At 40.5% G+C, this 16,191-nt stretch overlaps 1 protein-coding gene across 1 annotated transcript in view; it reads right to left on the reverse strand.

The window, feature by feature from the left end:
• The window catches only part of SRPK2 (SRSF protein kinase 2), a 299,050-nt gene that overhangs the window by 205,652 nt on the left and 77,207 nt on the right, over nt 1-16,191 (reverse strand).

The raw sequence follows: 16,191 nt of genomic DNA on the forward strand, positions 1-16,191 counted from the left end.
TCCGCCTGAACAAAGAAAAAACAGTCATGAAGAAAAAACATGCTGGCTAACTGCCATCCTCTCGTTGGCAAGATGCCACCTTCAGTTGGAAAAGCATTCAACCAAAACACTCATTTACAAATGTCTTAATCTGCAATCCATTTTAATGCTGTATATATCTCTAACTTAAGTAGAGAATAACTTTTAAAAGAAAATGTCATAAATTTTCAGAATTAAAAGTAAAACACTATTACAAGAACATTTTGTAGAAGAAAACAATACAAAGGAGGAGACATGGCTAAATATGGGGAAAATGTTTAAACACAAACTTACAATTTGATTATAGATATGGAGACTCACACTTATGGAAAGCTGTCAAGTTATCCACTGAACTCTAGTTCTAAACAGAGAATACAATCCTTTTCCTCTTATTTTACAACTCTGGTGAAGAGAGAGACCGAATAGCAGGCAGGTGCAGCTAAACATGTCCCGGAAACACAAAGGCAGCTCAAAAGGAAGATTTAATTTAAGGGTCAGATTTTTTAATATACAAGAGCTAATGAACTACCTTGAAGGGAGACTTAATTATGACTTTCCCCAATAGTGGGTGGGAGGGGAGGTAATCAAAGTAATTAATTTTTAGTGCTATTTTGGTACTCCTACCACTGAAAAATTTAGAAGTACAAATGCCATTCCATCTGCTGTGGTGGATACAAAGAGGCCTTTCTTCAAGCAAGAAAGCTTTATTATTAAAAAAGAAGAAGAAAATTCTATGACCTTTTAAAAGGATAAACAAATGATCACCCAAAAAGAAGTATAGAGAACCAATGTGTAATAAGTTAGTGCTTTGCTCTAGAACTTAGTCTGTTAAGTTGGTGAACAGAATCACTGACTGGCAGGGGAGAAAAGCCGGCTTGCACCCTCACAGCCCTTGCTGGCAGTGCCATCCGTTTGTCATCTTACATGTGCTCTCTCTTATTGTTCCCAAATAGTATTAAACTCTCACCTTTAAAAACACTTCTGGAGAAAAATTAACAAAGATATACCTCTACAAAATCCCGACTACAATGCCCCACAGTTCTTAAAAAATATTAGTAAATATCATTTCCTACAGAATCCAGGTAATTTTATGTTAAAAGTGTATGAGTGATAAGACTGTGGGTGGCGTTTTTTCCCCCTTATTTCCACATTTTTGAATTTCCTAAGTTTAAGTGTATATTTTATAATCAGAAATAATATATGCTTTATCTTGTATAATCATCATAATAACAGTGAAGTGGGATATACAATGGTGATGAACAGTATGAGCTTTGGTACATTACTTGAACTCAAAAGATAGCTCCTGAAATTCAAATTACTTTCTGTCTCTAATTCTGGATTCCATCATGGATCTCATAAGATTGTGGTGAGGTTAACACAACATATGCAAAAGTGTTTTTGCAAAGTGCTTGGCAAAGTGGGAGAACTTAGTAATATTAACTGATAGCTTTACTACTATAGTTATGGGCTTGTCACCCAAATATACCACCAAATTAGCAGTTTAGGGTTAGAGTTTTTGTTGGTCCACCTGGAGTTTACATTGTTTTCACGGAAAATTCTGTACTAAAGGGAATTTCAAAAACATGCTGGAAACAAACCCTGACCTTCTTTCACCAACAACCAACTGTGAAACAGACTGAGTTGGCACCTGAATACTTCTTCTGCTCTCCCTTCTCTCATGCTACCTCCCAAGCATTGACAAGATTATGTTCTCTGAGCACTCTAGAAAACCCATTATTGAGCAGGCTGGACGTGTTTATGTGCAAAAATGTTCAGGCAGTTGTTATTTATAAAAATTGGAAAGTCCTGTATATTGGAACTCTTATTTAGGGCAACCAAGAGGGGGAGGGGATTTCCTTAAGGAATGATGGGCATGTACTCATTTTCATTAAATTGTATGGACTTTAATATAACCTTCATTCTGATGACTACCAAGAAACTATAATCCAAAATTTTTATGGTAGTACTACTTTTCCAACTGGCAGGACCACTTCTGCAGTTCCTAAAGCACCCGACATCTATACCTTTAATGTATCACAAGGTGGAAAGTGATTTCTGCTTATCCAACTAAATGTTCTTTTCCTACAGAGAGTTATGAGACTATTTTACCATTTTGTCTAATTCAATCTACATAGTAGCTTATTAAGAGGATATTCTCGGCCATAGTATCACAGTTTCATAATTAACATAAGTACTTAGATTACTTAAAACTCCACGAAAACTAAACAGGATTTCTCTCTCTGTAATCTTTCATCCTGGTTGGAGCTGTCATCATTTCTGGCCCCGACTAGGTCTCCTACCCCTCACACTTTCCTAATCCTTAACCCACATCACTGCAGAATCCTGCTTAGGGCCCTTCAGTGCTGCTTCATTTCCTATGGCCCCAGTCCTTTGCTTCAGTGTGCCTGTAATCACTCCCCTGTAAAAATATAATGGGAATTATGGACCATAGTGTCTCCAAAAAAAGTGCACACAAACTTTGCATACACTCGTAAGAATACCATTTACTTAACACTCTTAAAATTCCAAACATAAGTAACAAAACTCAATCTTTAATTTCAAAAAGGAATTAAAAATTTCTCCAGGCAAGTCTATAAATATTTGCTGAAGGTCACAAGAAAAAAAAAAAAAAGCTCACTTTACCTAAAAGGAAAAAAAATACACTAAAAGCATAGACAATATGTCCGTTTTCCTTTAAGGAGTCTATGAACTTCCGAATGATAAACTTTTCCAGTCACTAAACATTTCATTTTATGTGAGCCTTCATCATTGAAGTATCCTAGGATACTTATTCAGCTAAGGTCTTGAAAATTCAATTCATCAGCATTTTGTGTATATTTTAGCGTATACATGTGTATCTACACACACACATGAGTATCTGCATTAAAGCTCTATCCTCAATCAGCCATTTAGAAAGCCAGAACTGCAAAAACATGCCAGAAACCAGAACCCCATCTTTTAGAAAAACACCAATCTGTGGCAAACCACCAAAAATGCCTAGTGAACAACTATCATGAAAGCATGCTGACCCAGAGTGGCCAAATAGTCACATTTTTTTTCAGACTATGGAAACTATAGAGGCTTTGATGTAAAATATCTCCAATTTTAAAGCACTGTCAACCACATGATCACATCTACAGAAGTGATCCAGCCCACATCCACCAGTTTGCCTCCCATGACATTATAGATCTTGCTTATCCATTTTGCAGACAGGTACTGGTGACAACCTTGGGCCACACACTCTGTTACACGAGGATAAACAAGAAGTCTCAGTCTATGTCCCTGAGGGGCTCAAAAGCCAGTAGAGGGAAAAAAAATCACATACGACATAACGCCGTGAGCACTGTGGTCTGCACAATGACAGAGGTAGGCAAAGGAACTCCTCACGCTTGGGGGAGTGAGCAGTCAGGGAAATCCTCCCTCTGGGGGTGAGATCTGATATGAGTCCCAGCAGGTCTGAGCCAAATGGAAAGGAAGACACAGAGGGGCCAGGCTGCAGCAGAGAAAACATGGAACGCAAAGGTGTAAGGCTAGGGAGATGAGCCTGGGAGGTATACTGCTGAGTCTAAGACCCCATGAGGTACTGGGAAGGGGAACAGCTGAACCAACTGAAGTTCAGGGAACAGGGACAGACTGAAGACAAACACAGGTAGCAGATAAAACCATGACAATGGATCATACATCAGTGCACAGAACGCAGCAAGTCTAGTAAATGCATTCAGAATTGTAATATTTTAGTAAAATGTTCTCTTTGCTAAAGAAATATTAAATGTAAAAAATATGAAAAAATAGGCTGGGCGTGGTGGATCACCTGAGCTCAGGAGTTCAAGACCAGCCTGAGCAACATGGCAAAACTCCATGTTTACCAAAAATACAAAAATTTAGCAGGGCATGGTGGCACACTCCTGTAGTCCCAGCTACTCGAGAGACTAAGGAGCGAGGATTGTTTGAACCCAAGAGGCAGAGGTTGTAGTGAGCTGATATCGCACCCACTGTACTCCAGCCTGGGTGACATACTGAGAACTTGTCTCGAAATAAATAAATAATAAAAAATATGAAAGTCACATACAAAGAAGAAAATTTTGGATCACCCATAATCCTCCACTACTGCTATATATTTCTTTTCCATCTAGAACTCTCCAATGACATTATTTTCCCCAATCTTTATTCTACTTATTTTTCCTTTGATCCTAGTTCTTGGCACATCTATTATAAGCCTCCTCAAATCTTTTGTGGAATGAAAGTGGAGCATTAAAAAACTAAGTTATGTCTCAGTTTTAAAAGCCAAATCCACCCTTCCACAAATACACAATATTAACGTCAATTGCTTCAGCCTTTTTACACCCTTTCCATCAGACAACCCACAATCTAGGAGGAGCTCGGTTGTGCACACAGTACAACCCTCCTTAACTGCCTTAGTTGACTAAAAACTGTAATAAAAAGTAAAGAGCTGTTTTGAGCATCAAAGGACACTGCCAAATAAGTGAAAAGGAAACCTACAGAATGAAAAAAATATCTGCACATCATATATCTGATAAGGGTCAAGAGTATGTAAAGAACTCTTACAACTCACCAACAAAAAAATAAATAATAAATAACGCCAATTAATAACAAGGCAAATAATTTCTTTTTTTTTTTTTTTTTTTTTTGGAAGACGAGAGTTTCATCGCCCAGGCTGGACTACAGTGGCACGATCTGGATTCATTGCAACTTCCACCTCCTGGGTTTAAGCGATTCTTCTGCCTTGGCGTTCCGAGTAACTGGGACTAGTGGCACCTGCCACCACGCCCAACCAATTTTTTGTATTTTTAGCAAAGATAGGTTTCACCATGTTGGCTGGGCTGATCTTGAACTCCTGACCTCAGGTGATCTGCCCGCCTAGGCCTCCCAAAGTGCTGGGATTACAGGCGTGAGTCACTGCACCTGGCCAACAAGTAAAACATTTCAGCAGTCATTTCTCTAAAGATATAAAAATGGCCAAGAACACATGAAAAGATGCTTAACATCAGTCATTAGGAGAATGCAAATAAAAACCATGAAATACCACCTCACATCCATCAGGAATAGAAATAGAAACAATAAGTGTAGGCAAGGATGCAGAAAACTGGAACCCTTGTACATTGCTGGTGATTATGTAAAATAGCTCAGATGGTCATCATGTACAATAGTTCTGACACTATGAAAAAGTTTGGTAGTTCCTCAAAAACTAAAGCACAGAAATTAATCTATGACCCAGCAATTACATTCTAGATTTATCCTCAAAGAAAACAAAAACTCAAATCTTTGTACAGGAATGTTGGTATAGTTCTATTCATAACTAAAGGGAAGAAACAATCCAAATGCCATCAATGGGTGAGTAAACAAATTGTGGTACATATATACAATGTAATATTATTCAGTCATAAAAGAAAATGAAGTTTGACAAATGCTACAACATGAATGGACCTTGAAGACAAAAATAAATAAATAAAAATTTAAAATAAAATGTAAATGAATAAATAATTTCAAGACGAAGTACTGATACATGCTACAAAGTAGATGAACCTTGGCTGGGCGCAGTGGCTCACGACTGTATTCCCAGCACTTTGGGAGGCCAAGGTGGGGGGATCACAAAGTCAGGAGTTCGAGACCAGCCTGGCCAATATAGTGAAACTATATCTCTAATAAAAATACAAAAATTAGCCAGGCATGGTGGCGCACGCCTGTAGTCCCAGCTACTTAGGACGCTGAGGCTGGAGAATCGCTTGAACCCAGAAGGCGGAGGTTGTGATGAGCCAAGATCCCGCCACTGCACTCTAGCCTGGGCAACAGAGTGAGACTACGTCTCAAAAAAACAACAACAACAAAGGGTGAGGGGGTAGATGAACCCTGAAAACATTATACTATATGAACAAAGTCAGACACAAATGGTCATTAAATATGTTAAATTTTCAGAACAGGTAAATCTGTTCTGTTATTCCCTACTTTTTTTGCGCCAGCATCTGGCAGACTGGTGGCGGCCAGATGCTGGCGCAAAGGAAGTAGGGAATAACTGCTCAGAAAGTGCTAATGGCACAAAGGTAACTGCTAATGGATATGGAGTTTCTTTCTGGAATGATGAACATGTTCTGGAATTAAGATAATGGTACTGGTCGCACACTATGTGATATACAAAACAAAACAAAAAAATGGTGAGCAACCGTTCTTTTGGAGCTGCAATACCATACGCTATGGAATGAACTCTCTCTCCCCAAAATGCACATGTTTAAACCCTAACCCCCAATGTGACTGAATCTGGGAATGAAATTAAGGTCAGAAGTGTGGGCCCCTAATATGACAAAACTGTGGCTTGTAAGAAGAGGAAAAGAGAGATATCCACCACCAATGACAACATCATCCTTACCCCAGCCTCCACCATGGCAGGCACCCTGATCTCAGACTTCCAGCCTCCAAAACTGTGAGAAAAGTATATTCTGTTGTTAAAGCACTTTGGGAATGGTCTACAGTGTTCTGTTATAGCAGCCCAAGCTGACTAACACACCACAGAAAACAGCAAAACCAAAACCAGTTGTCACATTCGATCTTTGGAATCACATGCAGATACGAGTTTTCTTTTTTAATTAAACACAATTTTTGCTACTCCTTTTCTGCTTGTTTGCCTTTCCTAGAGGAGACAGCAACAGGGAAGCTGGAGTATCAATAGCCCTGCTGCATGTGTGCCTTGGTGCTCCCTGGAACTGAGAACACCCACACACTTGTGGTTGTCTCTCACGGACCCTGGGACCCTACCCTTCCAGACTGCCAGCTGCTCTATTTTGTCTCTTCTGCAGCCACAGACACACCTCACTGCCCACTGATTTTACACTCTGTTGTCAATTTTCCTTTTATATCCAGCCTGCTATTTCTATGCTGCCAACCAGGGTATGCAGGTACAGTCGCACTTGTGCCCTAAACAGGTACAACATCTGCCTGTTGATTCTTTCTAGCACTGCTTGTGCTCAAGTCGCTCTCGTTATTGACGAGTTTAATGAGCTCTGATTCTAGAAAAAGGGAGGCAGAAAAACCCAAACAACCTCCACCCCCCAAAAAAAGAAAATGCTCTCAAGACAAAAGGAGATACATGGTGGAGATGAAGAAGAAACTGTTCCAAGTTACCACAAATACAGAATCAAAAGCCCAAAGACCAGGGGACACTCTGCTCAGCCAGCAAACCCAGAAAGAGTACTCTGACTAACGGATGCAGATAAAAGGCCAGTTACTCGGCATGAATCAAGAAGCTCAAACAAGAAAAAAAAGAGGAGAAGGGGAAGGCCAGGGAAAGGCAAACCCCATGGAACCAAGTTTTCTTTGGTTCAAAACAAATTCCTCCCTATGCCCACACCTGAGCACCTAGTTTCAGTGACAGGGCAGCAGAGACACCATATCACCTTTCTTACCTTGAAAGAAGAATCTTCAAATCTAAGATTTTTTAAGATTTGAAAAAAAATCTCAAGTGGTAGAGAAGCATACAATGTATTTTAGAAAGCTTCAAAACACTGAAAACATACTGATGTTCAAAGTACTACCATTTGTGCTACTCTGGACAAGTCAAAACCTTGCTACAGTTATTGTCAAAAGCGTGATCATAAAAAGTGCTTTGGCCGGGCACGGTGGCTCACACCTGTAATCCCAGCACTTTGGGGAGACCAAGGCAGGAGGACTGCTTGAGCCCAGGGTTCAAAATTAGCCTAAACAACACAGCAAGACCCCATCTCTACAAAAAAAATGCTGAAAAATTGCCCTGGCATGGTAGCATGCGCCTGTGGTCCCAGCTATTTGGGAGGCTGGGGTGTAAGGATCACGTGAGCCCAGAAGTTTGAGGCTGAGGTGAGCCGAGATTGTGCCACTGCACTCCAGCCTGGGCAACAGAGCGAGACTCTGTCTCAAAAAAAATAAGAAAAAAAAATTTTTTTTTAATTAGCCAAATGTGGTGGTGCATACCTGCAGTCCCAGTTAGTCACGAGGCTGAGGTAGAAAACCACTTGAGCCCAAAAGTTTGAGGCTGCAATGAGCTATGATCACGCCACATGCACTCTAGCCTGAGCAACAAAGTGAGACCTGTCCCTACTCTAAAAATTAAAAAAAGAAAAAAAAAATTGTTGTGCTCATCAGTAAGCAAACTGATTAACTCTACTCCCCACAAATCCACAGCAAGCTTCCCTTTCTTCTAGGTATCTCAGAATAGACCGCACAATTCTATTGTGTACACAGTCTTCGAGAGCAAGAGCTCTGAGATCAGAAAGGCTGAGTCTCTCAGCCCTGCACCTCAGATGCAGTTTTTTTTTTGTTTGTTTGTTTTGTTTTGTTTGTTTGTTTGTTTTGAGGCAGGGTCTCGCTCTGTCACCCAGGCTGGAAGGCAGTGGCGAGATCTCGGCTCACTGCAAGCTCCGCCTCCCGGGTTCATGCCATTCTCCTGCCTCAGCCTCCCAAGTAGCTGGGACTACAGGCATCTGCCACCACGCCCAGCTAATTTTTTGTATTTTTAGTAGAGACAGGGTTTCATCGTGTTAGCCAGGATGGTATGGATCTCCTGACCTCGTGATTCGCCTGCCTCAGCCTCCCAAAGTGCTGGGATTACAGGTGTGTGCCACCGCGCCCAGCCTCAGATGCAGTTTTAAAGGAGCTCCTGCTGGCTGCAGATAAAATCATATGTATCGACAAATATAATAAAACCCAAACATTCCTGAATCCATAAGTCACTTAATTGTTTTCATTTTTTGGGAAGGCAGTGAATCAACTATTTTCAATGTGCTAAGCAAAAGGAAAGAATCAAGCATGCATCCTGACTTCCCATCACAAACTCAACCTGAAGTATACAAATAGTTGATATGGGAATATTTATCTTTTTTGGAGAAGTGAGGTCTCACTATGTTCCCCACTCTAGGCTCAAATTCTTGGCCTCAAGTGATCCTCCCACCTTGGCCTCCCCAAGTGCTGGGATGACAGGCATGAGACACCACACTGGGCAAGAAAGTTTCTCTTTACAAAATACTCCAGAAATGAATAAATAAGAAACAGTAATATTACACTATTACCATTTGAAAACACTAATGAATTAATGAATGTAGACAATGGTCAGTGGGCAATAACATCACAAAAGACAAGATAATCAGGCATTACACGCATGTAAGGAAAAAAAAGTTAGGACTTAGTTTTGTCAAAAGGTAATAACTTTAAAAAAACATTTTTTTTTTCCTCAAAAAAATTACCGGGCGCAGTGGCTCAAGCCTGTAAACCTAGCACTTTGGGAGGCCAACATGGGCAGATTGCCTGAGCTCAGGAATTTGACGCCAGCCAGGGCAATGTGGTGAAACCCCATCTGTACCAAAATACAAAAAAATTAGGCAGGTGTGGTGATGCGCACCTGTAATCCCAGCAGCTGAGGTGGGAGAATGGCTTGAACCTGGGGAGACAGAGGTTGCAGTGAGCCAAGATCACACCACTGCACGCCCGCCTGGGCAACAGAGTCAGACTCTATCTCAAAAAAAAAAAAATTGGGCCAGGCGCGGTGGCTCACACCTGCAATCCCAGCACTTTGGGAGACCAAGGCGGGTTGACTGCCTGACCTCAGGAGTTCAAGACCAGCCTGGGTAACACGGTGAAACCCCATCTCCACTTAAATACAAAAAAATTAGCCAGGTATGGCGGTGTGCACCTGTAATCCCAGCTACTTCGGAAGCTGAGGCAGGTGAATCGCTTGAACCAGGGAGGCGGAGGTTACAGTCAGCGAAGATCGCACCATGCACTCCAGCCTGGGCGACAGAGTGAGACTCTGTCTCAAAAAAAAATTGCAACAGACGTAATGAACTGTTGGAGGGGCAGGGAGGTATGGTGTCAGTGGGTGTGCATCTTGAACTCCTTTTCTTATTTAAAATAAGAAAAAGAAAAAACATTCAAATAGAAAAGCAAAGTAAAAGAACTAGCAGTATACAAAAGAAAAAACAAATAACTAATTAATATAAAAGGGCAAAGTCGCACCTCATTTATAACCAAAAAACGTAAATTAAAACGACATCTATTTAACTGCATTGTCCAGGGCTCACAACAATTCAATAACATGTATTATGAACATATAAAATGGCAAAACCAGTTGGGCATGGTGGCTCACACACTTTGGGAGGCGAGGCTGGCCCAACATTTGAGGCCAGGAGCCCAAGACTAGCCTGGCCAACATGGCAAAACCCCGTCTCTACTAAAATACGAAAATTAACCAGGGGTGGTAGCACATGCCTGTAATCCAAGCTACTTGGGAGGTTGAGGCATGAAAATCACTTGAACCCAGGAGGCTGAGATCGCACCACTGCACTCCAGCCTGGATGACAGTAAGACCCTATCTTGAAAAATAAATTGGCAAATCCTTCCCAAAGATTACTTGGGCAACATGTTTCAAAACATATTTTTTTATTTTTTCAAGAAAGAGTCTTGCTCTGTTGCCCAGGCTGGAGTGCAGTGGCACAATCTCAGCTCACTGTAACCTCTGCCTCCCAGGTTCAAGCAATTCTGTCTCAGCCTTCTGAGTAGCTGGGACTACAGGTGTGCAACATCACACCCAGCCAATTTTTGTATTTTTGGTAGAGATGGGGTTTCACCATGTTGGGCCAGGCTGGTCTCAAACTCCTGACCTCAGGCGATCCACCCACCTCGGCCTCCCAAAGTGCTGGGATTACAGGTGTTTGCCACCATGCCTGGCCCAAAACATTTTTTAAATGCCTGCTGACATAGTAATTGGAAATCTAGAAGTTTATGTTCTAAAAAATGAATGCTCACAGGTGTACATTACATATAACAACAAAAGAAAAACCTCTAAACATAAATGTACAATAGTGAGAAACTGATTAAATAAACTGCTCAAATGTAATGAAATTTCATTAATCATTCTTACAAAGAATATGTAGGCAAACAGGAAATATGCTTAGAATATATTCTTAAGCATTTAAAAGTTCACAATAAAAAGGTATGGTGGGTATGTCAATTTTCTAACAAAGAAACAATTTATGAGCTGGGTGCAGTGGCTCCTGCCTGGAATCGCAGCACTATGGGAGGCTGAGGTGGGAAGACCACTTGAGCTCAGGAGTTCGAGACTAGCCTGCGCACCATAGGGGATCCCACCTCTATTTTTAAAAAATAAAAAACTTATAAAGGAGCCTAGAAGGATTCACACCAAAATATTATCAAAGCCCTACATACTGAAAGTCAAGTATTTTTTCTGTTTTTTACTCTTCTGTAAATTTTATTTTACTGCAAAAGACCTGAATTATTCTAACAACTGGAAAAATAAAACATCACACACATGTCACTAGCTAAACTGACTACAAGGATTTTAATAATACTAACTCTATTAAAAAAACTGGTTTCAGATCCTGGGCAATTCTTTTAAGCTCTCTGGACCTTTTTCTTAACAGAAAAAAAAATCAGAAGCTGAACTAGGTAAGTGGTTTTCAAACTGTGAAATCATACATGTAAAGCGTACATTTCAAACTGTGAAATCATACATGTAAAGTGTGAAATCATACATGTACAAGAGCTGGCACAGAGTGAACACTAATGCACACTAACACTGTGTATTACTACTAACCAAGGACTCGCTACAGTGATAAACAGAACTTGCAAGCAAGCAAAAGAATTCTGGGCCCATGACTCTCATTTCAACCTTTCAACCACTTGGTTTTATGCTTCAAATATTGGACTCTGGATACAATTTCAAGTAAAGAAAAGGCTCCACTGTTTTAAAATTACTTGACTAGTTAATCCCTAAAGTCACTTATAACATAATATCAAGCTAAATATTACACACCTGTATTCTCATTCCTTTGGCAAGTCCAGTTTTACCCTCAATGAACAAATATTCATGGTGAACAAACAATAAAAATCTGGATAAGTTGTATTTGACATGATTCTAATATAATGCATAATAAATTTTTGTTAATTCTGAGATTCTATAATTTTCCTCCTAACCCTCTTTCAAAGTATAGGTACTGTTCACTAAAAATTTTCTGTAGTTACTCGCTGTTTGGTATTATGAAACTCCCAGCCTTTTTATAGAAAGCAAAAAGACACCTTTAGGTAAATCTTTGTTTTTTTTTTATGACGGAGTTTCGCTCTTGTTGCCCAGGCTGGAGTGCAATGGCGCGATCTTGGCTCACTGCAACCTCCGCCTCCTGGGTTCAAGTGATTCTCCTGCCTCAGCCTCCCAGGTAGCTGGGATTACAAGCGCCCGCCATGACGCCCAGCTAATTTTTGTATTTTTAGTAGAGACTCAGCCTCCCAAAATGCTGGAATTACAGGCAAGAGCCACCGTGCCTAGCCATCTTTAGGAAATCTTAAACTTGTGCCTTTTAACTTGAAGAAAATACCTCTCAAATTACTGTGCATTAAGGCCTAGGAAATAGCATTAACTTCAGTAGTATATTCACTACTCAATCAAGACACTCTCAAGGCCGTTTATAAACCCTGGTATCGGCCGGGCGCGGTGGCTCAAGCCTGTAATCCCAGCACTTTGGGAGGCCGAGGCGGGCGGATCACGAGGTCAGGAGATCAAGACCATCCTGGCTACCACGGTGAAACCCCGTCTCTACTAAAAATACAAAAAACTAGCCGGGCGAGGTGGCGGGCGCCTGTAGTCCCAGCTACTCTGGAGGCTGAGGCAGGAGAATGGCGCGAACCCGGGAGGCGGAGCTTGCAGTGAGCTGAGATCCGACCACTGCACTCCAGCCTGGGCGACAGAGCGAGACTCCGTCTCAGGAAAAAAAAAAAAAAAAAGCCTGGTATCTACTCACTTATACTACTTTCCCTCCAAGCTAAGTAAGCACTTCAACAGCAAACTAATACTAACAATTCTAAAAACCAGGGAGCCCACCAGATAAACTATGTTCCTGACTTCTAACTCTGACAATATTTTTTCCATGACTTTATTTTAATTTTACAAATCAGAGCAAAGACAAACAGTTTATCTGCTGTTTCCATGACCATCTTTCTAATCAGGAATTCCTACTGTTCTAATTAGAAAAGGTTAATAAGGTTAAAGATAAGACACTAACGCAAGGACCCAAGACATACAAGGATAGGACAAAGTTACTCTGACCTTTGGGCTAGCCTCTTCTCACTCCAGGATCAGTTACATCCATGTGGAGACAAGTGTGGCCTAGGGGAGACTCTAGTTCCAGCCCACTGGCCATACTTACTAGGTTCTATGACCTTAGGTAAGCTAGTCTAACCCTCAAGACTTGTTTATCTAATTTGCAAAAAGAGGACAACAATATCTAGTGTACACGACAGTTATGAGGCTTAAATGAGAATGACTAGGAATGTCATAAACATTTGTTCCCTCTCCCACTCCTTTATACCTGAAAATCAGGCTCTCACTTGATTATTTTTTTCCCTGAGGGGAGGAAGAGCAGCCGAAACAACTCCCAGTGTTAATGTTCATCCCTTCCAGCAGTTCTCAAAGTGTAGTTCACAAACCTTCAGAAGTCCCCAAGATCAAATCTATTTCCGTAATAATTCAAGACATTATTTGCCTCTTTCTGTGTCAACATTTGTACTGACAAAGTAAAAGGAATGGTGGATTAAGCTGCTGGCATCTTAGCACAAACCAATGTGGTGGCCCCAAGCTGTACTAGCAGTCCTTGCATTTAACTTTCAGTTAAAAAGTTGCCAGGTTCATATAAGGATATTCTTGATGAAACAATGAAAAAATTAATTTCATTAAATCTCAATGTTGAGTTGACAGTGTTTTCATAGTCTATGTGCTAAAATGGGAAGCATTCCTGCTACCAACCAAAGTAAAATGCATGTCTCCAGGAAAAACACTTCTGCAATTATTTTATTTGCTTTTCCAGAGAATGTTGTTTTTAGTTTATTAACAGACAACCCATGGTTATTCAAATTTGGGAACCTGACAGACATTTTTCTCAAAAGTGTATGAAATGAGCTTGTTGCTTTAAAGAAAATATACAAGAACACAGTATGGGTTTGAATATTTTCTTCATATATTTCAACAAAAATAACATATCACAACAGAGTGAAGGCAGAAGCATATATGAGAATCTGGCTTTAATTAAGCCAGACATTAAAGAAATTTGCAAAAATGTCCAACAACGTCATTCTTCTCATTAGTTTTAAAAAGTATCCCTTTTTATTGCTGTTGAGACAGGATCTCATTGTCATCCAGGCTGGACTGCAGTCACTGCAGCCTCAACCTCCCAGGCTCAGGTGATCCTTTCACCTCAGCCTCACAAGTAGCTGGAACTACAAGTGTGTATCACCACTCCCAGCTAATTTCTGTATTTTTTCAGTAGAGACGGGGTTTCACCATGTTGCCCAGGCTGTTCTCAAACTCCTGAACTCAAGCAATCCACCCACCTCAGCCTCATAAAGTGCTGGGATTACAGGCATGAGCCACCATGCCAAGCCAAAAGCATACATTTTTATTTTAAAATATGCTATAAGTTTCTGGGGGTTTTTTGTTTGTTTTGTTTTTTGATATACAGTCTCGCTCTGTCGCCCAGGCTGGAGTGCAGTGGATGATCTCAAATCATTGCAACTGTTGCCTCCTGGACACAAGCGATTCTCCTACTTCAGTCTCCAAAGTAGCTGGGATTACAGGCGCATGCCACATTGCCCAGCTAATTTTTGTATTTTTAGTAGAGGCAGGGTTTCACCATGTTGGCCAGGCTGGTCTCGAACTCCTGACCTAAGGTGATCCACCCACCTCAGCCTCCCAAAGTGCTGGGATGACAGGTGTGAGCCACCACACTCAGCCTAAAATTATGCTATTTGTTAACATACAATAAATGTATTATTTTAAGTGTACTGACAGCTACACGTTTTTAATTTCTGGCAAAGCAAGTACCAACTGATATAAACTGCATTACAAGGCTATTTGGGCCCCTAAATAACTTTTTAGAGTCTGTCCTAAGAGCAAAACGTTTAAGAACCAGTGTTTATACTGTTACCAAATTCCTTAATACAGGCTATTTGGATAAACAGAAATGTCACTCAGTACTCATTTTATGTTCTTTCTGTCATATACTTAAGAGCAAATAACCTCATTACCCCTACTTTTTGCTTAATCTCCAACTGTCAATATTCCAGCTTAATTAACCTTTTTTAAACACACTTCTCACCATCCCTTTTGAGAATATGAGTAAGGTACCAATTCCCCAGAAAACTCTTGCACACTGCAGAATTCATGCAAGTTCTGAGTCTTTGGTCTATTCCACTAGACACTGGTATGAAATCCTGGTACTAGACAGCAGTGAGTTATCAGTATTGTACATGTCCAGTTTTTAACCACTGTATTCCAAAGAATACAGAGTCACAAATCAAATGACAAGCCAAACTACAAAACATAATTTACATGAATGAGTAAAATTCATGTTTTAAAACAAAACCCAAGCAATATTTTCAAGTAAAACAAGAGTCACATCGCAGCTAAAATAAAAACAAATCCAAAAGGGTGAAAATTAAATCTACTGCATCTTTTAAACTGCTTAATTCACTCAATATTTCAAAATTAATTTGGAAATCACAGCTAAGAAAAACATATGTTCACAGTATCATCCTGTACGTATCTAATTTCTGTGAAAATGTAACACACTATTTTTAAATTCTACACATGCTAATCAAGGAATCACAATTTTCATCACTGCAAACGTCCTTTTCAATATGGCCTGAGTTATAATCAAAGTGGAATAATCTACTACTATATGTTTGTTTCTAAGAATAGAAGGGTTTAAGTATACAGCCCTCCATTTATGGTTTTGTGAATTTTTAAATTTTTAAATTTTTAAATTTGTGAATTTTAAAAATTGCCTTCCTCTTTGTTCCTTCTACATTCTTGAAAGATTAGTTAAGAAACATATTGGTGGCCGGGCGCGGTGGCTCAAGCCTGTAATCCCAGCACTTTGGGAGGCCGAGACGGGCGGATCACGAGGTCGGAGATCGAGACCAGTCCTGGTTAAACACGTGAAACCCCGTCTCTACTAAAAATACAAAAAAAAAAAAAACTACGACGAGGTGGCGGCGCCTGTAGTCCCAGCTACTCGGAGGCTGAGGCAGGAGAATGGCGTGAACCCGGGAGGCGGGAGCTTTGCGTGAGCTGAGATCTGGACCACTGCACTCCAGCCTGGGGCGACAGGAGTGAGACCTCCGTCT

Source organism: Rhinopithecus bieti, unplaced genomic scaffold (genome assembly GCF_001698545.2).
Source record: "Rhinopithecus bieti isolate Rb0 unplaced genomic scaffold, ASM169854v2 scaffold_7414, whole genome shotgun sequence".
NCBI lineage: Eukaryota > Metazoa > Chordata > Mammalia > Primates > Cercopithecidae > Rhinopithecus > Rhinopithecus bieti.